Here is a 25,381-nt window from a genome sequence, read left to right on the forward strand (position 1 = left end):
GATAGAGACTGACAGAAATTAGACAGAAGAGGAAGAAAGATCATGAGAAAGGGACTACAGTTTTCCAGTTTGCTTGAGCAAGTGCTTTATTGACATGTAAAAAAATAAATAAAATACAAATAAAATAAAAAACGACACTGTATTTTTTCATGTTTCCTGCCTAACTGTTATAACTACTTGGAGAGAGTAAAATGATTACAAAAATCGGAAGAGAGAGACAGAGATGATTTCATCTTCAGATGAGAGAGGCTGTCAGCTGCAGGGCTCTGTCTCATTCCTAATTCTCTCTGACATGATCTCCTCCATGGCTGATAGCTAACACACACACACACACACGTGCATTCCTACTCAAACTGCGTCATTTGCTTTTAGGTTTGCAGCATCCAGTCTACCACCCTGAAGGAGTATCAATACACAGGAAGTGTATGTGTCAGTCAGTCTGTCTGTGCCACCATCATTTACAAGAGCCTAGCACATCGATCCCTCCTTCTTTCCAGTACCTCCCACTCTCCCTTCTCCTCTCCCTCTATCCTTCTGCCTTCCTCCATCCCTCTCTGGGTTTTTACCAGGGGGGGCAGTGGGCCAGCGGTCATTAGTGAGAGGGCTGCTCTGCACCTCATCTTATTGGCTGAGGCAGTGGAGGAGTGCATTAGCAGATTAAATACTGACAGAAGAAGAAGAAACCCACTAACTGCTGTCCAGGCTGTGACAGCTTGTCCAGCTCAGAACCCTCTCCCCGTCTTTCTCTCTCTATCCTCTCCACTTCTCTCTCTCTCCCTCTATCTCTATCCTCTCCACCTCTCTCTCTCTCTCTCTCTCTCTCTCTCTCTCTCTCTCTCTCTCTCTCTCTCTCTCTCACACCTCTATCCTCTCCACCTCTCTCTCTCCCTCTATCCTCTCCACCTCTCTCTCTCCCTCTATCCTCTCCACCTCTCTCTCTCCCTCTATCCTCTCCACCCCTCTCTCTCCCTCTATCCTCTCCACCTTTCTCTCTCTCCTCTCCACCTCTCTCTCCCTCTATCCTCTCCACCTCTCTCTCTCCCTCTATCCTCTCCACCTTTCTCTCTCCCTCTATCTTCTCCACCTCTCTCTCACCCTTTATCTTCTCCACTTCTCTCTCTATCCTCTCCACTTCTCTCCCTCTATTCTATCTCTTGATCCTCTCCACCTTTCTTTATCTCTTTATCCAGTCCACCTCATTCTCTCTCTCCCCATCCTCTCATCTTGCCCACAGCTCTTTCTCTGTCTACTCTCCACCTCTCTTTCTCTCTCACAGAAACACACATTTTTTCCACACATTCTAGACTCCCTGTCCTTCCATCTTCCTAGCTTTAGTACAGTGTGTAGTGTTGTGTCTTCATTTCTGTCTCTGACTCCCCCTCTCCATCTCCTTCCCACCCTCTCTCCGTCCTTCCTCCTAGCCTCAGTGCAGTGTACAGTGTTCCCCGGTCTGTCAGAGCCAGTGTGTCATCCTGTCAGGGTCCTCCTCCCTCACCGAGACACACAGGGACAAAGCAGGGCCTTGTGACAGCGCAGGCCCCAGCGTTGAGATACACAGGAGCACAGTGTCGTCCCTTCCAACGCACAAATTCCGCTAACGAATCAATGAATGACCATGTGTGTGCTACATAGCTAACAACTAGCCCTGGCTTGCCCTGCACCTCCACACAAAGCTTCCAGATCCCCCCTCCCATCCCCCTCGCCCACTCCCACCGCAACCTCTGACCCCCTGCCAGACAGACGTCACCAGTCCAGAAGGATAAGGTCTTCCTGTCATCTTTTATTGCTGAGCCCTCGCTCTTCTTCTTCTTGGTTGTTCCCTGACAGAGAAGAACTGAATGAAAGAAAACATTATCATTTGGACATAGAGACCTTGACTGAAGGCTTGATCTCATTACAAAAGTTGTGTTTCAGTAAATCACCACCCAGTCATGGGATTCAGGTAAACACGTTAAACTTAAAAACGTTGTAGGGCCCCATGCATTAATACTCTCTTTCATCCTGTCTTTTTTCTTTTTCTCTCGCTCTGCCTCAGAGGCAGTGCTACCCCATATGTCTACTATTTCTCTCTCTCTCTCTCTCTCTCTCTCTCTCTCTCTCTCTCTACCTCTACCTCTCTCTCTACCTCTCTCTCTATCGCAGAACCATGTACCAGTCCCATTGAATATTCCACCACACTGAGCCTTTTAATTAAAAACACTGAATCGATTGGCTGTGTTGACGTGGCAGGGTGACCTCATTCCTGCCGGAGTCCACCCCCCAGCCTGTCAACCGGCATCCGTCTGTGTCCACACAGATCCTATGATTGAAACCAGCATGACAAACGAGGACTGCAATGGATTGGTGTCATCCATAGGTCATCCCCCGCCCCCCCCCCCCCATCTTTTATACGCAGTTGGCGTTCACAGGAAGCATGTAAGAGGTATGAGGAAAACATGTACACACACGTGTATGCTAAGGATAAGTAGGCCAAGCTAAGAAACGTGTGTAGATGCTAAAAGCTAGCCAGGCTAGTGGTGTAGATGCTGAAGGCTAGCCAGGCTAGCGCTGTAGATGCCAAAGGCTAGCGGTGTAGATGCTGAAGGCTAGCCAGGCTAGCGCTGTAGATGCCAAAGGCTAGCGGTGTAGATGCTGTAGGCTAGCCAGGCTAGTGGTGTAGATGCTAAAGGCTAAGTAAACTCACAGTATGGATCCTAAGGGCCGACTTTGCTAGCCGTTAGGACACTATAGACTGGGGAAACACACTCACCCACCCGGAGTGTCAGGGGACAGCTGACATAATTGTGCAGCCTTGCAAATGGATACAGGCACGGCTCTCTCTTTAGTTCAGCATCAGCATGCTACAGCAACTATACCTCTGTAGTCTACCATCTCCCATGGCCCCGCCTCTTTCTCTCTCTCCCCCCCCCTCTCTGAGAGGGGTCCTTGGCGTGCGGGTGGCCCCTCTCCAGCTAACACGGGGGCATCTGACCCAGTTTTGGCTCAGTGTCCATGCTGCGTCTCTACATTAGATATGAGAGAACACTGCTTGTGTTCAACCGGATTATGCGGATGGCTGAAGGAGGGCTGGTCTGTGTGTGTGGGGCCTGGGCGCAACACTAGGCTTACTCATCAGTGTTCTCTGAGGGAAGGAACTAACTTAGCCTGCCTTGAACACTGTCGTCCCTGAACACGAACACAACCAACCTCTTAACAGGGTTTTCTAAACATAATTTTTTTAAGTCATCTCGACAAAACACAAGACCAGAATCCATGAACACAGCTAGCCATTTAAAGCATCTCAATTACACCTCCTTAAGCAATCGTAACATTTTAACCTCAGCGCTAACTAGATCTGGATATATTATAATTTAGATCCGTTTCTACTCTAATCCTGCCTATTAAAAAAAAAGCTATTTCCTGAACACATACTTTAAACTTTCTATCTTTCTATCTGCTCTATTATGTCTCCTACTCCTCTGATATCTCTCTTCCTGTCTGTCTCTCCTTCTCTCTCTCTTCCAAGCAGGTCCTCCTCCATTGTTCCCAGAAGAGAGTGATTAACCTGTAAAGCCCCAGTCTGATGGCGGTCCAGATCTCCCCCATCCTTTAGCTGCTCAAACTGATCCCTCAGAGGGCTCTTAGCTCTCAGCGCTCTGAAACGAAAACTCTTTATGTCGGTGTTCTCTTCCCCACCTCTCTCTCTTCCTCTCTTCCTCTCTCTCTCTCTCTCTCTTTGCTTCCGTCCTCCACCTCACCCGTTATGTCTTCTTTTGCCCCTCCCTCCCTCTCTCTCTGTCTCTCTCTCTCCATCTCTCTCTCTCTCTCTCCCTCCATCTCTCTCTCTCTCTTTCCCGCCCCTTATCCCTGCCTTTTTCTATCTATTCTCTGTTCTGTCTCTTTCTCTTAGGCGCAGGATGTCTATGTCCGTTGTGGTGCCTGGTATACTTCTCAGTGAATCTAATGCTATTACTTGTAAGACTGTAGTTGAGGAATTGAGATCTTATTATTGCACTATTATTTTTTGTTCACCATCTTAGCGATTGGTACTAGTAGCTACTGTGATCAGGGTAATACTTGTAGCACTGTATTTAAGTAATTGAGATGTTATTGTTGCACTTTAATATTAACCAGCAAACACAGGTCCTTGACTCTGAAATGCTGTGAAACTATGCACCTCTGCTGTACTTTCCATATGTACTTGTATGTCAGTTTGGATAAAAGCGTCTTAGAAATGAATAACATTTTATGTAATGTAATTCACAGTGTCTCCATGAACCACAAAGTATGTGGTTTTGGGCATTTAGATAGCACAAGTGACATTCAGTAGTTTCTTTCTTTTTTTACTACTACTAATTGACTATGAGAGAAAAAAAAAAAGATTAAATAATAAGTTAATTCTGATCACAGATGAGAACATGACACAGGGCTCTGATGCGGCCTGTTGTTCCAAATCCTGGAGCTAGAGAGCTTTGCTGCAGCAGAGGAATGAACAGAATGATTATCAGGAGAGAAAGATAGAGAGAAATGGAGAGCAAAATCCTCTCACTAATTAATAGGTGTCTTAGTTTCAATTAAAAATGACCTGATTCCACTGATGGAGAAGAGAGAAATGAGGAGAGGAAAGAGAGAGAGACAGAGAGAAAGAGAGAGAGACAGAGAGATACGGAATGGGAGAGGAGAAGAAAAGAGAGAGAACTTACTTAACCCTTGTGTTATCTTCGGGTCATTCTGACCCATCAGTCATTGTGACCCACCGTCGTATTGCGTCAAATTTACCTCATACAAAAACAAAGTGAAGCATTTTCTTTTAACCGTCGGGCTGTCTCAGACCCCCCACATTTAATTTGTTTTTGTATTGGGTAAAATTGGGTAAACACAACGATGGTTCGTTGTGAACCTTTGGGTCATGTGACCCTTGCTGCCTTCGGGTCACATGACCCAAAGGTTCACAACGAACCATCGTTGTGAACCGTTGTGGGTGAGAAGAAAACATGTAGTTTGTTTCGTCTCGCTCTGGCTTCGAGGACAATATCTCCATTATTTAAGGCAGCTCTTTAGCAGTATGCTGTCAGCCTGTTGGATGTTTCATTACGATATGTGATTCACAGTGAATTCAGTCAGGTCGGATGTTGTGTTCTACATTGTGATCTGTGTTCAGCTTGGTGGTGACAGCTCAAGTGTATAATAATACCCTGCATTGTGGAGTGAAAATGTTCAGACTTGTAAACGACAGCACCTAGGGACCCCGGGGGGAAGGTGGGGAGTGCATATCAAAGAGCCAGAGAGAAGTTAACATCAGAGACCAGGGGTAGGCGAGCCTGACAGAGAGGGAGAGGAAGAGAGGAGGTGGGCGTGGAGATGCCTGTGTAACTGATGAAAACCAACCTGAATGGAGAAGGTACTTTAATAGGAGTTTAACAGTAGCTACAACCTAAGATGAGGACAGTCGTTTATGGAAACGACTTAAACTTAAAAAATGTTCTAAAAGGTATAGTTGTTTAAGTGTAACTATGATGGGAATTTTTATTTTTTTAAAGGTTAGTTGTAAAAACACATGTACCCGGATCTTTATTTGGGCATTTTAGTTCAGCAGTAATTCTTTTGTGTTTTATTGTTTTCTGTTGCATCCAGCATTTCAGTTCTGCCATGAAAACCTGTGACCTAGAGGCACCTTTCATATTGTCCCTGTACTGCCTCAGAGGAGTAGCTCGCTATGACGAACACTACTCACTGACAGGGGAAGACTGGAACTAGGAATGGAGTTGCTCTTTAAATTGCTATGTCTAAAAACAGCTAATGACCAAGCAGCTGTGAAATCCACAAATTAAGCACTTTGAAGTTAGGAGGGACCTACATAATATGGTAAAAACTTTTCCTTAATAGCCGAGCTATTCCCCTTGGGATCCCCAGGCTTTCCAAGGGATGAATATTTCATGGAAGATTTCTATGTCAGCATCAAGGGAATGATGACAACCTGTGTGTGTTTGGAGTTTCTGTACGCCGTGTAACTGACGTTAACAGACGTCTAACTGACGTTAACAGACGTCGGAATCTGTAATGTTATAGGACGCAATAACAGGGATGTATTGCATGTGATAGAGAATAACACTGCTATTTAAGGGTCCACTGTTATGAAGGGTAACTGTGGTGTGACGTATGTTCTTCTATAGGTAGGTGTGATTGACCTCTAGTAACTTCTTAAAAAATCTACAACCATTTGCAGCAAAGCACAAGGCCGGTAAGCTTCCAACTATTCTAAAGATACTTAAAATAGACAGCTGGGAAAATTTAGTGTACACCCATGTTCCTCATGAACATCATTCATATAGTCAATGTTCTATAGATCCACCAACTGATCAATATCTCTAACAGCGCCTCTGATCAGCCACACACACTGCTGTATGTAAAAAAAACAAAAACTGCTCTTTACAAACACACATACAGGTAAAGGTTTGATAAAGCTCTACACACACACACACACAACGCTTCTCACACAGTGCTGCAGGTCTGATACCGGCTTTGAACTGCTAAGTGGTGTGACTAAAAACAGCACACAGCATTAGCAGTAAGCCCATGCGTGTACCATGCCTATCAACCCCAGTGTATCCTTATCAAAACCACTGGTGCATTCCTCAAACTGACGACAACCTAGAGGCATGCTTTCCAGAGCTGTTTGGCTCAGCTAAAAATAGGGTATTACTTTGAAATGTAGGTATGTTCACTGATATACCCCCCCCCCCCCATCCTCCAAGTAATCTCTCCCAAGATTATACCTCATTTTTAATCTCCCCCTCTCTCTATATATTTCTCTCTTTCTCTGTCTCTCTCTCTTTCTCTCTCTTTGTCTCTCTCTCTCTGATAATGTTTGGACTGGTTGTTTTATTTGATGTTGCTGGCTGATAAGTCTGTAGATGTCTACAAACACCAGTACACTTTATATGGTGAACGGGCATGCTTGTCAGTCAAAGAGCTTTCATGCTGGGAAGCTTCATTATCATACAGGGATATAGAACCAGCATCATCATCAGTTACAAAGAGGGTTTGTATTGCCTGAAAAAGCCTCCTTGTCTAATGAATGGAGGTCTGGTTGTAGTACCTGACACATGATCAGTCAGTACACACCATTTTATGTTTTAGATTGTCTATGTATTTGTTTTACTGATGCTTTGGCAGAGTGAATACCTGTTTATGGGATTAAAGCTCCTTTTAACAAAATTATATAAACCTACTTATACACACACAATATATAATAAGGGGCTATATTAAAGGGATCATTCGCAAATGAAAAGCTTCAGTTGTGTCCATTGTATGGGCTGAGGGTGTACACCAGAAAGTTCCAGAAGGTTGTGGTTCTCCCTCTGTGTGATCTCATACAGTGAGAGAGAGAGAGCGAGAGAGCGAGAGAGCGAGAGAGCGAGAGAGCGAGAGAGCGAGAGAGCGAGAGAGCGAGAGAGCGAGAGAGCGAGAGAGCGAGAGAGAGAGAGAGAGAGAGAGAGAGAGAGAGAGAGAGAGAGAGAAAGAGCAGAGCGGCTGTGAGTCAAACAAAGTTGTCTTTCTTCAGTCCACTCATCTGCTTGCGCATGTGATTCTCTCTCCATCAGTAATCACTAATCAGGGAGGGAGAGTTCTCCTGTGCGTGTGCAGATTGAACTGCAGAATCCCCTGGGTCTACAGGGGCCCCGAGGGCTGGTCACACTGAGGCCCCTGACTCTATCCTAGTGTAATGTAACATCATGTCATGTAATTTTGGTTAATAATCTGTGACTGGGTAATTTAGGTCAGGAGAAGAAAAAAGAGAGAAACAACAAAAAAACTAATATATATAGATATATGAGAGAGAGAGAGAGAGAGAGAGAGAGAGAGAGAGAGAGAGAGAGAGAGAGAGAGAGAGAGAGAGAGAGAGAGAGAGAGAGAGAGAGAGAGAGAGAGAGAGAGATTCTGTGTTTAGAGGGCACCACAGCATGTCTGGAAAGCAAACCCTACATGTTTTCAAAGTCAACCTTTCTGTAAACGACAATTTATTCAACGTGTCAAATGTTGGAAAAGGTCATCTGCACTCTGAGGTTGTTCTAATTTCGGCGTCAATAAGCATAACAACACGACAACACTGGCTGCAATAAAATGCTCCGTAATCATTTCAAGACCGATCTTTCTCATCAAATTATATATCACTTTTATGTAATCCTAAAAGACAACATCATTTCCATTATGGTTATTGAGGGGGTAACTGCCAACTTGACACGAGACTCATTACCCTGACAGTAACAAACAACATTCGATAATGTTGTAAGTTAAGATAGCACTCTTTTGAACTGGTTCATATCAATTTACTCTTTCATTCGCGTCAAGTCACAAGTTCATTGTATTTTTCGACATTTATGTCTAAACTTGGCGACGGTGGAGGCGGTTGATTAAAACTAAGTGCTTTCAAGAGCACAGTAAAACGGGAAGCGGGACTGAGTCTTGGCCGTGTCACGACAGTGCTGTTCAGGCACACGGTAGCCTTTACCGGGCCTGCTGCTATTCAAACCCAATAAACTAACCTGAACTGTAAACCGGGAACGTACTATGGCAACTGAATCCCTCTTCAGACTCGGAGAAGCAAAGCGAGAGAGGTATGAGTAGAATATAGTCCCGGTTTACTCCGGTTTTGATTTGGAGTTGTTTTTCTGAGTACCAACCGAAGGGTGTTATTCGCAGGTGTTAACCTAAAGAATATATCAAATAAGAAAAACTATACTAGCTGCACAGGCTATTGTGTATTTAATGTAGGGTAAATGGGACGTAATCTCTGAGTAGTAGGCTAACACATCAGCTTGGACATACCACGCAGCCGGTATAAACGGTTCGTTTTCCGTTAGTTGTAGAAGTTCGCGTATAAGCACAATTCTGGACAGCGACAACTGCGTCACGTGTCGATAACAGTTTCGCCTTTGATCAAATATTGGAAGAAGCCGCATCTTGCAGCATGACGGTTAAAGCGCGGAGTCTGCGGGAAGAGTATCGCTTAGCCTATAAGTGCCCATGGATTATAGAACTGTAGCCTATACTGTTCTGAACAAATAATTTCATTATAAGATTTGTATGCAAAGTATAAAGAGTAAATTCTTACCGTATTATGGAGTGGATCGAACCAGTAAGTAGCCTAGTCGCTGAAAATTATAAATTCCCAGTTGATGTCCACATTGTCGGAGAGACAGAGTGCCACTGTTAGAAATAATCCTGATGTCAGTGTGTAACAATAAACCAACGAGAGAGCGAGGAAGAGAGGGAGGGAGAAAGAGAGAGAGAGAGAGAGAGAGAGAGAGAGAGAGAGAGAGAGAGAGAGAGAGAGAGAGAGAGAGAGAGAGAGAGAGAGAGGGGGGGGGGAATAGTAGAGCGAGAGGGGGAGATGGGGGTTGAAGGATGCACGCACGCAGCGATCAAAGGGACTAGATTTATCCAATCACACAGACAAATTAATGACTCGGTGGAAATTGCAAAACGGGAAGATAATCTATCAAACTATACCTTACAAACAACATAAAGGCTTTGGTTTTAAATTAAGGATTGGCTAGGCTATAGTTTGATCTCCCAGTTCTACCAACAAAAGCTTAAAAACGCGTGGCTTTGCTGATAGCAGCAGCTTTATTATGTATTTATTAAGTTAAATTAAGTTAATTTTTAGTTTAGCTTGAAATGTTATGATAGACAGGCGTAGCCTATGAGTTGCATTTGCAAATTTGGAAAATTGCTGTCTTTGCTAAATAATATAAAGCAGCAAACGAGTTAATAATTGCTTATGAAGAAGTCCGGTCATCACGCACCGGAGTATGTGTGAATAGCCACAACAGTGTAGCTACACCTGCTGTCCATGGGCCCACAATAATGCCGGTTACAGCCATTCACCAAAGTGTTTTTGAAGAGTATCATGACCTCTACTGGTCGATAGTACGCAACACAGCCAAGCCGATAACAATTTACATGGAGACTGCAAAAAATAGTGTGCCCCTTGAATCTTCCATGATCAAAGGCACAACGACGGTAGCCTACACCGAAAATACAGGGATTTGAACAAGCGATACTCATACTAATGGCTCGTTGCTGTAACATGAACCGCCATTCCAAGGTCACATGCGTCGGTATCCAGAATAGCAAGACCCATATAGCTGGAGCTGGTTCATAATTAACCATGCTGACAATAGCAGCACGGAGGTACCGACGTGGAATGTGTGACCTGCAACAATGCCTGCACTGGCCTGACTTGGGCTGTCACGCTGTGATTTGTTAATGTGTTTAGTTGCCACCTAGTGGTATATTTAGAGATGACACCACCAGTTAACCAATTGCTTTACTTGTCTCGATTCAATAATGTTTCTCCAAAATAACACCACGCAGCAGCATATTGAATATACAGCTCCATGACAGAGAATAAAGTAATGTATCCATAGCCAAAAAATCAGGCTACACAGTTGCTAACAAACAATATTTAATTATCAGGTAACCAACTAGAAGCCAATGTGTTTTTGATGGTCATAACCTACTTGGCACCAGAGAGATACCAGTTATGTAGGCTTGTGATTCAGAAGGTCCCAGCTTCCGAGGAGGCCCAAAAGATTTGGACGAATGGATGAATTAATTAATTAATGGAGGGATGGGTGGGTGGGTGGGTGGGTGGATGGATGGAACATGGAACAGGTAGTGAAGAGGTCTGTCCTTAAACCACTGATCAGTTAACAACAATTAAAGATAATGATTACTTTATTACTTTTATACTGTTTGAAATGTTCTGAATATAATAAACAATGTTTGATCTATACCTTGCTATATTAAGCTCATGAGAACATAACCCTTGGTTATGTCTAGGAGATAAATATATATATCTATTAATTATGTTTCTTGTATCATTGATAAACTGTCATTATGCTGTTTTCTTATGCCTGCATAGCCATAAATTAGTTCTTTGTAAGGTGCGACTAGGAAAGGCCTGTCACTAATGTAAGTCAGAGGTCACAATATTTCCAAAGTGTATAATGCCATGCAACTTTGAATGAGGAAAATAGAAGGAGCGACTTATGGAGTTAGATTAGTTTCATAATTCAAACGAACAAACGTAACACGATTCACAAATGTATTTCATGATTCAAAAATAAATTTAACGCGATTCACAAATGTATTTCGTGATTCACAAATGTAACGCGATTCACAAATAAATGACCCCATTATATTTGTTTGCAACCTGACGAACACGAGTTACAAATCGGAGAACACGAGTTACAAATCGGAGAACACGAGTTACAAATCCCTGCATTTGTGTGTGTGGATTTTTTGAACTTTCCTGACGCGTTTAGATTCACAAATGCATTTTTTTCAAAAAGATAATCTCTGCAGCCTATCAGATCGTCTCTTCAAATTGTAGCCAATCACATTAACGTGTCTATGTGGACAAAATGTCTCCTTCAGAATACGAGCAATGTCATCTGGTAGCATGTAGGTGAAATATTGCTTGTTAATCTTATTAAACCGATTATCATACGTGATGGAATATTCTTGAGAATGGCAGGATCCATGTTTAGTAATTTTAAGTGTTTCCTACGCTAACGTTTAGCAAGCTAGCTGTGATTGGCTAAAATTGGAAGAAACATCTGATAGGCTGCAGAGAATATCTTTTAGAAAAAATGCATTTGTGAATCTAAGCGCGTCAGGAAAGTTCCAAAAATCCACACACACAAATGCAGGGATTTGTAACTCGTGTTCTCCGATTTGTAACTCGTGTTCTCCGATTTGTAACTCGTGTCTGTCAGGTTGCAAACAAATATAATGGGGTCATTTATTTGTGAATCGCGTTACATTTGTGAATCACTAAATACATTTGGGAATCGCGTTACATTTATTTTTGAATCACGAAATACATTTGTGAATTGTGTTACGTTTGTTTGTGAATTATGAAACTAATCTAACTCCATAGTGACAAGGCCATTTCTAAGAGCTCTATCTAAAGACCTAAACAAAAGCTATCTAACATAGTGCCCCTTTTCAGTGCCTGCGAAGGCTAAACTAATCTCCTACCATATTGTGATACTATTTAACTCATTGTCCAGTCTTCTGTGATACTCAACTTGAGTGTAACAGACACCTGCTGCACCTCACGTATGTGTAATAAATACGTTGATTTGGTCTCGAACTTGTCTCAACTATTCCCTTCATTGACTTGGTACTGTCAGAGCAATTGGGTTTTATCTAAGACGTCTTCATTAGGGTTAACATGGTCACCACTGGTCAATACATGGATTTCAAAGGGGCTCAGTGGAATATGTTTCATTGGTTTCAGTACCTTCTGACGGTCCTGCAGGCTGGTTGACTGGGCATGAGGGGACAGAAGCACTAGATCCTGTGCTCCTGGTCAGGGCTGTCTGACCCTGCCCTTGGAGATCACATCACCTAGTCGTGTAGGTTCACTCCAACCCTAGCCGTAACAAACAGGAAAGGAACCAGCTTAATATTAGAATCAAGCAGGAGTGGGGTTAGAAAGACAGCCAGACATTTACAGGATGGTTAAGTGAAATGTTTCCACGTAGCTGTTCAGTTCGTGATTTAGTATTTCTGGCTTCTCGTTCATACCTGCAGAGGGCGCTCTTTAACCATCAGATACCAATAGGAAGCCAGTGCCAAGAGGAGATGAAGAGGGCAGGTAAAGGACAGTTGCCATTCTCAATAAAGAAAATAAAAATAATTTCTTCTTCCCAGTTCTTTGCTAGCCTCACATTATAGCACAGGGCACAACAGGCCCTGTCTCCACAGCTGTGACGAAGCAGGATACCGACAGATCGGGGATTATTATTTTCAAAGGGAGGAGAGAATTTTGCATTTTTTAAGATTTTGAATAGGAGGGGAAGTGTGTTGTCTTTCTAGGTGCTGCCGGATTAACATATCTAATGAAATATCCTTCACTAGGTGTCCACAGCTGCATCGATGACTCCCTTTGAAGATTAGAGGAGAAACAAGAAGGACGTTTGCAGTTGTTTGATTGTGCAGCTGCAACTGTGGAAACTCCAGCTGTTCATAAAATAATGCCGTTAGGAATTTGGATGTTGTACGTTTGATATAATAAGGTAATTGATAAGGTTCAAACAAATCTAAATCAGATACAACTATTAGATATTTGATACGTCTGTGGTTAGTTTAGGATTGGTTGATCAACAGAGCAATAACGATTGAGGATCCTCTCTTTGAAGTTGTCTTAACATTCACTGCTATCTGAGGTATTCTCTGATGTGAAAGTGTATGATTTCTGAGAAGGCTCAAATCAAAGAGATAGTCTTTCACCACATCCCGCCCTAGGCTTGTGTAACAAGGAACACACAAAATATATTAAAATCCTCACTTAGCGATTTCCCAATTACCGACAGAGACCTTCACAGAATCCTCTCGCGACAGACAATAGCGAAAGAGCTTTTCAGGCCGAAAAGTTCCCTGATAAACAAATCACACCGAGTACAAAATGCCACTCACCCAGGAAAAACACTTGAAAAGGCTCTCCAGTTGACAGAAACCTTTGTAATATGTACACAACTCTTTGCACCAAGCACAGAACCCTTTGTGTAGAGTTCAATTTAAAGATAAATATATCCCTTTCATGACAAAATGGACAGACCACACTGCCTTACTGCTCTGACACAAATTGCACGTGAAAGATGCGTTGAAACTGTACAGCCGAATTCAGTGATGCCATTTGGATCCTTACATGGTTTATATAAGAATCCTTACAAAGGTTTCTAATATATTACCTTACAAAGGATGCTCAATGCAACTTTGACAACGGTTCTCCATGGAGCGTCGCAGACATGAAAAGGGTTCTACTTGGAATGTTGCACCTGAAACAGTGTTATTCTATATGGTGCAATGGCTACACCAGCATCTGTTGTCTTCTTGGAGTGTAGTGTGTCTCCTACTCCAGGTTCATAAGAGGACGTGGCTGGTGTCTATAAAAGCAAATCAGTGACATGTTTGGAAAGGCATTGAATAGCCTACTTAATATTGAAAATATTCAGAAATTCAACAAAATTCAGGATGCTTAAATTCGTATGGTGAAATTCAGATCCAACAAATTGGAGCGGAAAAAAAACTCTTTATTTTTGGGATCTGAATTCTACTGTTCAATTTGAGCAACCAGAATTTCCTAACTTTAAATTTTTGGATCGGATTTCTTTTTTTGCATCGAAATAAATTAATATTTAAATTAAAGAGGTGATTTCAAAACCAACAAATTCGGTGGTGTTTGAATTTCAATATTATCAAATGAATTATTATCAAATGTTTATTTTTTCCATGTTGTGTATCCATGCATATTTCACATGCCTTCTTCTCCTCCTCCTCCATGGCACACGGGGGCGGGGCTTATGTTGTACTTTCGGATCTCCTCAATATTTCATAAGAGCTTTTTAGCCAACGCCACCAACACTCTGGAAATCAATACTGATGAAAAATAAATTTGGTTTTGTGTCTCCTCTGCTCTGAGGCTTCAGATGACAGGGTTGTGTGTGGGCCCATGCATGCATCTGTCCTGTGAGGGGTAGCAGGGACTGTGATTGGCTGGTTTCTCTGCCACCCTGCAGCAACAGGTGGGAGGGACAGCTGTAGCCTACTGAAGGCCTACAGAAGCAGGGAGAAAAATTCATGTTTACATTGTGGTGGTGTTGGAGTACTCCTTTGTTGGATGGTGCAGCGACGAAGTATACCCCAATGACAAGGGTTGGTGGCGCAAAAAATAAAATAATAATATATATATATTTTAAATGAAGTTGACTTTGAAGGACTTCCACCCCACCCATAAAGGTTTACCAAAACTAAAGACCCAAGTCAAACTGTTACTCTCATCTGCCTCTTATCAAGCTCTGACTTCAACCACCACCAAACCCATAATGAGGCTTTTATACCCTGTGACTTCCACATCCTACCTGGGAAAAAACCATCATCCCAGGTGAGGAGGGGGAGGTAGCCTACAGGAGACACATACAAAACGACATTCTCCATATATTATAATCGTCCACACAAACATAGGGTAGGCCTACATCTTATGGATGACCAAAAATATAATTGTACAATATACACACGATAGTAGGAGCTATTAACATGTAGTAGCCTAAAACATATTGCCCCTTTCTGATTAAGCGTCAGCTTGCCTTTAAAAGACTACAAAATTCCGCGCGTTTTTTTGCGTTTTATTTTTTCTAGACTCATCAGGACACGGTGCTAGAGCAACTCTTGGTAGGTAACTTCGCAAAACAGAAAACATTTCTTTACGGTTTTAACCAGGCATTTGATGAACATGCATGCTGTTTTTAATTGAAACTTGCACTTGTCACCAACGATTGTTTGCGACTAGTCCCGTCGCAAAGCATAGCACATGGTTAGCTATCCATTTCGCTATCCTTTTCACTCACATATCCTTTTCACTCACATTGTGTTTAGCCAAATCAAACCCACATAAATCATGTTCCTTTCAAGTAATCTATCTCCGTAATTGACCCAGGTGTGTGTTTCACAATGGTCAGCTGTGAGAGTATTCAATGTAAGGTGGATCTGATCTGTTACTTCACACGAGTCTCTCTCAAAACAACCCAGTGCTATAGAGGAGAGCCCAGGTCTGTTTGCTCAAGGCAGCCAAGAGTGGTGGTGTTGTACAGGATGGGCTATATTGTAAAAGAATTTGAGGACGTCTGGATGTGAGCGTGTTCTGTGGAGTGTGTGACACATGCTCAGTCTGATCTGACCACACAGGACTTCTGTCATCACCTCTCTGTACTTGGCTATATTAGACATGTATTTCTGTCTCAGAACACCCACACTGGCCAACCCCCCCCCCCCCCCCCCCATGAATGTGTAGAAAGTTTCATTTACATGAACTCAAGTCTAGTGAGCTTGTCAGGAACTGGCAGGCAGCCAGACCACCAGGGAACTCCTCAGAGCTGGCATTATGGCCGAGGCCAGGTCTATTACCCTCTCCTGACATGCTCCACTCCCCCCCCCCCCCCCCCCACGCTATGAAATACTTCGGATCTACATAGAGGCCCCCTTGAAATTGTTACACTTCGTCATGATGGAAGAATCCTATCCCAAAACATTGGAGATAGAACCATTTATAGATCTGTAGAATTACGTTCAGAACAGTTTCTCTTGTCACCACTAGGCCAATATGGGATGAACTGGATGATATTTATTGGGTTTTGTTTCAGACATTCAGTATATGATTTTTCTGTTGTGACAAATAAATATGTAGCCCTCTTGGACACTATCCTGTTGGTCTAATGGGCAGAATCATGAATTGTGATGCCATTGGATTAGGGTTCGATCCCCAACAGGTAGCAGGGTTATGAGTTCGTCCATACAGACTTTCTAATGCCTGTATCCCTGGTTACTGTGCAGTGTGACTTATATCTGGGTGACGGCACAACAGTGATGGGGACAGTGATGTCTGCTCTCTGTCACAGTGTATCAGTGTGCAGTTAGAGCACAGCAGAGCATAGCCGCCCAAAGCTGCTGGCCGGACACATGAAAATGTGGAAACTCATTTGCATGGATACACACACGCGCGCACACACTCATACAGTTTATGCCAAGCGCGCACACACACACACACAGTTTACGCACGCACACACACACTCACGCACATGGTTCACAGCACATAAAAGGGGAAATATGCACATCTTAGATTGTCTGAAGATCATTCTTCTGGAAGGTTTTTCTAGAACAGAGAGAGCGGGAGGAGGAAGACGAGGGGGAGGTCAGTCTGGTGATTATTACCAGGTCACAGGCTGGAACACTTCACCTGCCTAGACAGCTGACCAAACCTCACACACACCATGTATGTTCTGTGGAGCTAGAAGACCTTCGGTCTGCTGTGGAGGGGTCCATCTTTGGTTAACCCTGTCTGTTCTGTGTTCTTCTGTTCTGTTCTAGAATCATTTGGTGAGTAAATGAACAGAACGTCGCTTTCCCCTATCCCTGCCCAGCTCTGATTGGATAACCTCCTCTTCCTCTTCTTGAGGGCCCACCCCCTCCACTCCATACTGACCTTAGTCTCATTAGATTGCCGTGGAACCCAACAATCATATTAAAGCCCTCTTCATATTCACCCTCTGATGATTGAATCTGTGGCACGTTTAACCTCTTATGCTACCCTGCTAGTATCATCACAGGCAGTACACCCCCCCCCTCCCTCTCAGTCTCCTCTCCCTTCCTCTCATTTCCTCTTGACTCCTTTCCTCTAATTTCCTCTCCTTGCCTCTCCCTTCCTCTTGCCCACCTCTCTCATCTTCCTTCCTCCCCCCCCCCTCCTCCTCTGTTCACTGCGAGGGCTGTCTTCTATCTTTCACCATGTCTCTTATCCAGGTAATAAGTAGTTCCGGTTGTGCTGTGGCTGAGGCTGGGGGCGAAGCTGGTCGCAGGTCAAGTTCACCTGACAGTTGGCTCTCTGGCAGGTCTTGACAAGCCACCATCTCCAGCTGCGCTGAAAGACGTTCTCCAGACGTCTCACATTTACCTCAGCCCCCGAAATAGGAAATGGAAGGCCCTGCTGCCACAACTCCATCCTGTCCACCAGCCTGGCCGGCATGGAGTCACGGCAACTGGGGCACATTCTGATGCTAATCAGCGGTGATTCAATTATACTTCTGACATTCGCAGATTAAATGTTTAATTATCGTTGATAGGATCAATTTTCTGTCCATCAGTTCAAGACAAACCGAGAGCATGAGTGAAGACGCTGCCTCTCACGCCGTGCTTACGTACAGTAACTGGTCAATACAGATATAGAATGCACAGAATCGCTTCCTTAACGGGTCTTGGTGGTCAGTGCACTGATACACTAGAACATACAACAGGTGAACAAGTCGTTACTCATATGTAAGTTCCTTTTTGTACATGTTTTCCTCTCTTACTGTCTCCTAAGAGTCTGGCCCGAGTGCGTTCCATGTCTATATTCGCTCAGTGAGGGGCCTCGCTACATGACCTCTTGACCTCACAGAGACTCAAGCTTCCTGTACACAGAAAATCCGCCCTACAATCGTCGAATGCGGCAAACGGACAATTTTCAAGCCCAGGAACATGTATAACTCCTGGCAATTACTTATCTGATATGAGAGTGGGTAGCTGTCAAATGTGTCTGTCAATCAGTGAGTTTGTCTGTCTGTTAGTTTTTTCTGAAGTCAGTCTTTGTCTATTTCCAGTAGGGCTCCTCTGTGCAGTCCAACTTGACACAGCCCCTTAAACCATGTGACAGGCTGGGAGCTGTCCACTGTTACCACCAGGCTGGGGCTTGTAGGTGTAGTTACCTCTGCTACACCTAGGGGGGGCTCTGTCATTGACAAACATCTTCTACCCCACTCCTCATGCTCATCCCCACCCCTCATCCCCACTCCTCATGCTCATCCCCACCCCTCATGCTCATCCCCACCTCTCATCCCCACTCCTCATGCTCATCCCCACCCCTCATGCTCATCCCCACCCCTCATGCTCATCCCCACCCCTCATCCCCACTCCTCATGCTCATCCCCACCCCTCATGCTCATCCCCACCTCTCATCCCCACTCCTCATGCTCATCCCCACCCCTCATGCTCATCCCCACCCCTCATGCTCATCCCCACCCCTCATCCCCACCCCTCATCCCCACTCCTCATGCTAATCCCCACCCCTCATCCCCACCCCTCATCCCCACTCCTCATGCTCATCCCCACCCCTCATCCCCACCCCTCATCCCCACCCCTCATCCCCACCCCCATGCTCTTTCCCACCCCTACCCCCTCACAATAAGCAACGAGGTACTAAGATTCACTGCTCCTTCTGATGGGACTGTATGAATCTGTAGATTTACACTTGACATCTCCTGTAGCATCTGTTCCACAGAGGCGCTCCGACGCCCCCCCCCTCCTCGCATGGGTCTGACGGCCTGGCCGCGGAACGGGAAGAGAACTAATGAGGTGTGTTTACGTTCTCAGCGTCACCTGGGGGTTCTGCAGGGTTCTGTAAAACGCTCATTGAAGCTCACATCCTCCTGGGGATTGGCTTTCGGCCATGACGAACGAGAACATGCTTTGTTGTTGTGTAATGAGCACAGATGCTGATTCTCACAACTTTGCTACAAGACAGCTACCAATAACACACACAGCAGTCCATGAATATTTAATAGTACGTTCGGCTGAGCTTAGAGCAGTGTTTCAATGTTTCACTGTTTAATTTGCTCAGTGTTTGTGTTCTGGTAACCCGGATGTTTTCCCTCGACAAAGTGGACAAAGAGGACACTCAGGCATCTCGTTTTCTCTGCTCACTCTTAGTTATTTATAATTTTTCCTGTTATCCCAACGATGCCCCTAGCAGTACATGGAAGGCTGCATGACTGCGTTAGTCTAGCTAAAGATGAACCAGGAAGTCTCTGGGGGGAAAACCCCCTCTAAGAACCTCTCCCAGTTCCTGGTAGAACCTTTTGTTGATTTAGTGGTTCCAAAACTTCTGTGTGACGAAATAGCTGTACCTGCAAGCGAACGCAGCTTATAAACGAGGTTTTCAGAAGACGGCTTCCTCTGCTGGGGGGAAACAATAGGAACCTAAAATGTTTCTCAGTTGAACCTTTGTCTGACAGTGTACAGGCTGCAACATGGTGAGCTGATAGTGTGCACACTGGAGGGAAGGTTCCGCCTATGTCAAAATCCTAAATCAGAGCTGTGAACGGAGAGAATTGGAGAGGAATGGAGGAGAGGAGGAGGAGGAGGAGGAGAAGCCATAATAACAGTATTGTTTCTCTGAGCCAAATCCTCAGATCCAGGACGCATCTCCTCAGAGACCCAACGGCTTACTCTTCTCAGTTATTTGCAATTTTCAAATCATTTTCTTGTTTGTGTGTGTGTGTGTGCGTGCGCGTGGCTGTGTGTGATACAGATAGAAGAAAGGGAGAGATGGAAAGAGAGAGAGAGAGAGAAAAAGATACAGAAAAGGAGAACCCAGGGAGAAGAACATGGCAATTATATTCCTGCTCATTTTAATGAAATGCAGAAGTAATTCTCAGCTGAAAGGAGAAGTAATTGCCTAAACAGCGTTATTATGTGACAGTCGTAGTTGAACAAAGTATGAAATTGCAAGGGATTCTAATCATGGATCATTTCTCCAAGAAGCCTGACAAGTTAAGATAATTAAAACACATTTTTTTTTTTTTTTTTTCAGAAGTGGGTTTTTGTTAGCATGTCAGAGCATCTTAGTGTCTCCCATCCCCCGCCATCTCCCCTCTCTCTCAGAGAGCTAAATATAACCGGGTTTGGAGGCACAACTTTTAAGCCCAAATGAGGCATTTTCCATAACCCTCGCAGTCAGTGGTCTGTGGCTGTCTCCCAGTGAGACAGTAATCTGGACGTGTCGCAGAGAGCAGAGCAGATCACTGTCAATACTTCAGCATCATCACAATCACACCCGTTCTGAAAAGAGGTCAGTTCTAAGCCAGTCTGGGCTATCTCTCTCTACTCCCTCCATCCTGCAGGACACATATGGTCAGCCTCTTCTCACCCCCCATCCCCACTCCCAGCCTGAACCCCCCCCCCCCCACACACACACACACACACACACGCACACACACACACACTCTCCTGGCAGAGTTGGCCTGCGTCAGTGCTGCATTTGCAGCTCAGGTGCTCCTCAGTAAAGGCAGGAGTTCAACATCCATGTCCTGGGCTCCCCTGACTGAGGGCGTTCTCTGAGGAGGGAGGGAGGGAGGGAGAGGGAGAGGGGGGGGGGGGAGAGGAGAGGAGGGAGAACCAGACAGATAGGAGGAGGAATGTGATGTGCTGGGGGGGGGGATTACAAGGGAAAGTTGCAGGAGGCGAGGAGGACAGAGAGGAGCAAGGTGATGTTGTTATTCAGGATGAGGGGAGCTTCAAACACAACAGCTTTCTCTCTCTGGTCCTCTCTCCCTCTCCTTAGTCCTCTCTCCCTCTCCTTAGTCCTCTCTCCCTCTCCTTAGTCCTCTTTCACCCCCCCCCTCTCTTAAACCCAAAAAAGGGAGATCAAAGTGTGAGAGAAGAGTGTGTTAGATCAGACAGACAGAGAGGAGTTTGTGTGTGCGCGTGTGTGTGTGAGACTGTGTCCAGCTGGCTGTTTCTTGATCAGCATGACCAACAGGATTACCTCTGGGTCTGCTAAAACCTCCATGATCAAAAGCCAAGCTTAACTTAGTCCAAGACATTAGCTTCAGGAGAGAGGGTCAGACAGGAGGGAGGGAGGGAGGGAGGGAGGGAGGGAGGGAGAGAGAGAGAGAGAGAGAGAGAGAGAGAGAGAGAGAGAGAGAGAGAGAGAGAGAGATGAGAGAGAGAGAGAGAGAGAGAGAGAGAGAGAGAGAGAGAGAGAGAGAGAGAGAGAGAGAGAGAGAGACGGGTAAGAGAGAGAGACGGTAAGAGAGAGAGAGAGAGAGAGAGAGAGAGAGAGAGAGAGATTTTCTCAGTTAACTGCCTCCTAGATCAGCTGTCTGTCATTGTCATCCCTCTCTTTCTTTCCATCTCCACTTCTACTCTCCTTCTCTCTAAATGTTTTCTCTCGTTCCTTACACAGCCTGTTCTCTTCTTCCCTCTTGCCCTCCTTCTTCCCTCCCTCCCTCATTCCTCATCCTCTTCTCTTGTCCTCCCCTCCACTCCTCCTCTCATCCTCCCTCCCCTCAGCCCGTCATCCTCTTCTCTTGTGCTCTCCTTCCCCCCTCCACTCCTCCTCTCATCCTCTCTCTCTCTCTCTCTCTCTCTCTCTCTCTCTCTCTTTCTCTCTCTCTCTCTCTCTCTGAGAGATCAGGTGGCCTACTTACCCTTCATTCTGGGCCCAGCTGACATCAAATTAGAGATGACTGAATCTACACACACACACACATGCCCTGTCTCTTGCTTGTCCCTCAAGAATTCTCTCAGCCTAACCTCTGTCTGTCCCCACACTGGCTGCTATCATGGTTATTTATCAACCCAGATGTTTGTGTGTGTGTGTGTGTGTATTGTGCGAAAAGGAGGGAGCGATGTGAGAGCGATAAAGAGAGCTAGAGAGAGATAAATGTATTTGTGGTAATGTCCTTTGTTTGTGTGTGTGTGTTTTCTCAACAGTGAAAAGTTATTTAGAGAAGTTAGGGGACACTTTGCAATGCCACCACATTCCCTAAGAACTCTCTCCTCTGTCTCTATCCATCCATTTTCGATCCCTCTTTCTCTATCTTTTTCTGTCTAGACGTGGTTTCCTGTGCCCCACAAGCCAACATCTATCATGGGCAGGCGGCACCTCCATAAGGACACACACTACACACATCAGGATACACACACACACACATTAGGACACACCCACTACACACATTAGGACACACACACTACACCCATCAGGACACACACACATCAGGACACACATAGGACACACACACACACACATTAGGACACACATAGGACACACACACACACATTAGGACACACACGCACAACATTAGGACACACACTTCAGGACACACGCACACACATTATGACACACCCACTACACACATTAGGACACACACACTACACCCATCAGGACACACACACACACATCAGGACACACATAGGACACACACATCAGGACACACGCACACACATTATGACACACACTCTGCACACATTAGGACACACATCAGGTCTCATACACACATCACACATTAGGTTACACACACACACACACACACACACACACACACACACACACACACACACACACACACCGTTTGTAGGAAGACAGCAGCAGTCAACCCTTGTATGATAAACTACACTGTAGTTTTCCTGCCTAGAATCATTATATTGTCAGCAAAAGTGACAAACACATTATGCACATTAAATACACACACTCTTCACACATCCACACACACACACACACACACACACACACACCTTAAGTTCACTCCTGGTGGTGTAGAGCCCCTGTCTCTGACTCATCTGTGTGGTTGACGTATTGACCCAGACACAGGATGAGACCAGAGAGGACCAGCCCCTCTGCCCTCTCCCCCTCACTCTCCTCCCCCCACCCCCTCTCCCCTCACCTCCCCTCTGTCTCCTCCTCCCCTCTCCACCTCACCTCTCTCTCCTCCCTCCCCTCCCCTCTCCCCCTCACCTCCCCTCTCCCCCTCCCCCTCCGTCTCCTCCCTCCCCTCTCCCCCTCACCTCCCCTCTGTCTCCTCCCCTCTCCACCTCACCTCTCTCTCCTCCCCCCACCCCCTCTCCCCCTCACCTCTCTCTCTCTCCTCCCCCTCTCCCCCTCACTCTTCTCCCCCCACCCCCTCTCCCCTCACCTCTCTCTCTCTCCTCCCCTCTCCCCTCACTCTCCTCCCCCCCACCCCCCTCTCCCCCTCCCCCTCTGTCTCCTCCCCTCTCCCCCTCACCTCCGCTTTGTCTCCCCCCTCCCCTCCCCTCCCCTCCCCTCCCCTCCCCCCCCTCCCTCCCCTCTCCACCTCACCTCTCTCTCCTCCCTCCCCTCCCTCTCCCCCCTCACCTCCCCTCTCCCCCTCCCCTCTGTCTCCTCCCTCCCCTCTCCCCCTCACCTCCCCTCTGTCTCCTCCCCTCTCCACCTCACCTCTCTCTCCTCCCCCCCACCCCCTCTCCCCTCTCTCTCTCTCCCCCTCTCCCCCTCACTCTCCTCCCCCCACCCCCTCACCTCTCTCTCTCTCCTCCCTCTCCCCCTCACTCTCCTCCCCCCACCCCCTCTCCCCCTCCCCCTCTGTCTCCTCCCCTCTCCCCCTCACCTCCGCTCTGTCTCCCCCCTCCCCTCCCCTCCCCTCTCCCCCTCACCTCACCTCTCTCTCCTCCCTCCCCTCCCCTCCCCTCCCCCTCACCTCTCTCTCCTCCCTCCCCTCCCCTCTCCCCCTCACCTCTCCTCCCTCCCCTCTCCCCTCACCTCACCTCTCCTCCCTCCTCCCCTCTGCCCCCCAGCAGACCGAGTGTTCTCTCATGTGTCAGTCTGAATCTGTGCTGGCTGGGAGAAGCGGTGGAACATGGAGAACGTTCTGACATTAGAACATTAGAACATTAGGCCTTGTCTTCTATTTTCTCCTCTGCCCCTCCTCTCTCTCTCTTTCATCTCTCTCCCTCCCTCAAGCACTTTCCTCTGCGTCTCTGGTCTCTCTGGTCTCTCTGGTCTCTCTGGTCTCTCTGGTCTCTCTGGTCTCTCTGGTCGCTCTGGTCTCTGTCTTCAGGCAGACTGAGGCATAGAGGGACACAATAGGCTGTGCTGGTTTATAGAGGCTTTACTGTGGTTTAGCAGCGGTAAATCCTGGTTGTCATGGCACAGGCCCTGTCCTAACAGCCTGCCAACAGAACCAGACTCAGAATCCATCTTAGTTTCCTTCTCAATCTTTCTTTAACCCAGGCTGTTCATAAGTCATGCAGCATTTATGTCCTGGAGGTACAATGGGCTCCCCTCCCCTCTCTCTGCTCTCCCCCTCCCTCCTCTCTTTTCCCCTCCACTCCCATACTCTGCTCCCACCTTCCATCCCCTCTTTTGCATCCTTCTCTCCTCTCTCCTCTCCTCAAAACCTCCTCTCCTCTCCATTGTGAAACATTCCATTCTTAGCCGAGGCGTTTAGGCTGAAAAGGCCCCTAAACAAGAGTAGCCTTTGTGCAGCGTTCCAATGCACTGGTGAAATATAGACTGCAGTAAAAGTCTAAGTGTCCAACTGTCATCCAATCTTTTGTCTTAGCTGATGGCTCAAGTTCCATGGTGTCTGGTAAATAGGACCTACACAACCACAAGGAGATGAGAAAATCCATCCATACTAGCAGTGCTATTGTACTGAAGACACGATTAGTACCTAACACAGTTCTCCTACTGTCGTCAAGACTCTGGGTAGATTAGATTTAGTAGAACAGTGTGCCCTCTGCCTGCAGAACACCAAGCACCGTGAGAGAGGACAACACTGGGACTGTACCCCCTCCCACCTCACCTCACCTCACTTCACCCCCTCCCTTCCCCTCCATCCTCACCTCACCCCCCCCCCTCCCTAATCATACCCAGCCCTCGGGGGGACCCAAATATCATGTTACCCACCCATTTGATGACAGTTTTCATTCAGGTTCGCTATTCAGGTTTGGGTATTGTGTGACTTGAAGTCATAACTACATCAGCAGCCCAGCAGGGGAGGGCACTCAGAAGTGTGTGTGGAGGAATAAGACTCAACCAGCCAGCCAGGTCACTGAGTCACTGAAGGACTTCCTCCTGACGATAATCACAGAAATCACAGAGCTAGAAGTGAGTGGCGATTTACATTCACACACCACACACACACACATTTGTATTGCCACTACTCTTTTACACACACACATCTCATAAACCCCAGGCCTATAGCGGGAGGCAGTGACATTTAAGCTGGAGACTCCATTATACAGAGACCTAGCCTGT

General features: G+C 46.0%; 1 protein-coding gene and 1 long non-coding RNA gene across 5 annotated transcripts in view; one reads left to right on the forward strand and one right to left on the reverse strand.

Moving 5' to 3' along the window:
• The window catches only part of LOC134027807 (poly(rC)-binding protein 4-like), a 45,140-nt gene extending 35,895 nt beyond the window's left edge, over window positions 1-9,245 (reverse strand). For 2 of the 4 annotated variants that reach the window (XM_062470972.1, XM_062470957.1), the window contains exon 1: window positions 9,095-9,241. The gene's annotated coding sequence lies outside the window, so the exon portion shown is untranslated. Of the gene's footprint in view, window positions 1-9,094 lie in introns of all 4 variants that reach the window. The other 2 variants (XM_062470946.1, XM_062470965.1) reach the window with 2 other exon arrangements.
• On the forward strand, window positions 8,450-13,315 carry LOC134027829 (uncharacterized). The gene is made up of 3 exons (XR_009931476.1): window positions 8,450-8,597; window positions 12,589-12,652; window positions 12,916-13,315. It is a non-coding gene; the product is annotated as an uncharacterized LOC134027829 (long non-coding RNA).
• Window positions 13,316-25,381: the final 12,066 nt, after the last annotated feature.

This window comes from Osmerus eperlanus, chromosome 1 (assembly GCF_963692335.1).
Source record: "Osmerus eperlanus chromosome 1, fOsmEpe2.1, whole genome shotgun sequence".
In the NCBI taxonomy this organism is placed as follows: Eukaryota; Metazoa; Chordata; class Actinopteri; order Osmeriformes; family Osmeridae; genus Osmerus; species Osmerus eperlanus.